The following is a 1,317-nucleotide window of genomic DNA, read 5'->3' on the forward strand; positions in this document are numbered from 1 at the left end:
ATGAAGAATACCAGGGCCTCCCCCAGTGGCGCAGTAGTTGAGCGCTGGGCTGAGAAGCTGCCCACAGCCTCTGCAGTACTGGTTCGATCCCCGGCCACCAGCGAGGGTCCCACATGGCGCGCAGACCTCTCCTGCTGCACCTGCTCTTCCCCTCAGCAGCGTATTTCGTCGGTCTGCCTGTTCTGTTCCCTGCTCTGGCTCTGGTGAATTCTCTCACCCTCCAGCGCTTCTGACTGTACCCAGTGCGTGTATAAATAAATAAATAAATCTTTAAAAATAAAAATGAAGAATACTTAAATATGTACAAAAACACCTCACTTTTATGGATCAGAAAACTTATTATTAAAATGTTAATATTCTATAAATTAATTTACAGATTCAAAGCAACCTATATTAAAATCCCAGCTGATTTTTTTTTCAAATTTATGTGAAAATGAAAGGGACCCAGTATAGACAGAACAATGTAGAAAAATAAGAATTAGGAGGACTTAGACTTTCCAATTTTAGAATTTACTGCAAAGCTACATTAATCCATGTAATGTACAGGCATGAAGATAGATGCATAGATCAATGGAACAGAATTGAACCAGAAATAAACCTTTGAATTTACTATCAATTAATTTTTGAAAAGGTTACCAATGAGATCAGAATAGTCTTTTCAACAAATGGTACTAGGACAACAACTAGCCATATACAAAGAGTAAACCAGACCTATACCTTATACCATATACAAAGTTACTCAAAATGAATCATCAACCTTTATGCTAAGTACAGTGAAAATGAAAAAAAATCTCTCTTAAGGAAATATTAGAGTAAACATTTATAACTTTAAGTTAGGCAAGGTCTTAGATATGAGAAACATACCTAAGTGTGCACAAATGACAAGAGAACAAATAAATATTACAGCATCAAAATTAATATCTAAACTTTTGTGTTAAAAATGATGCTGCCAAGAAGTAAAGACTACCACAGAGTGGGAGAAAATATTTGTAAATAATATATCTGATAAAAGACTTACATATAAAACATATAGGTTTTGAGAAAATAAAAAGGCAAATAACCCAATCTAAAAATTGGTAAAGGAGGGGGAACCCCCTGGTGGTGCAAGGGGTTAAGGTGCAGCACTATGAAGCTATCCACAACCACTGCAGCACAAGTTCGATCCCCGGCCAGGGAGGTGACCCACATGCTGCAGCAGACCTCTCCTGTCTCGCCCACTGCTCCCCACAGCAGCATATTTCAGTAGATCTGTGTGTTCTGTTCCCCATCCTGTCTCTGGTGAATCCACTCATCCCCCACACCTCTGGCCTACACCCC

Source organism: Talpa occidentalis, unplaced genomic scaffold (assembly GCF_014898055.3).
Source record: "Talpa occidentalis isolate TD23 unplaced genomic scaffold, MPIMG_talOcc4v2.1, whole genome shotgun sequence".
NCBI classification, from domain to species: domain Eukaryota; kingdom Metazoa; phylum Chordata; class Mammalia; order Eulipotyphla; family Talpidae; genus Talpa; species Talpa occidentalis.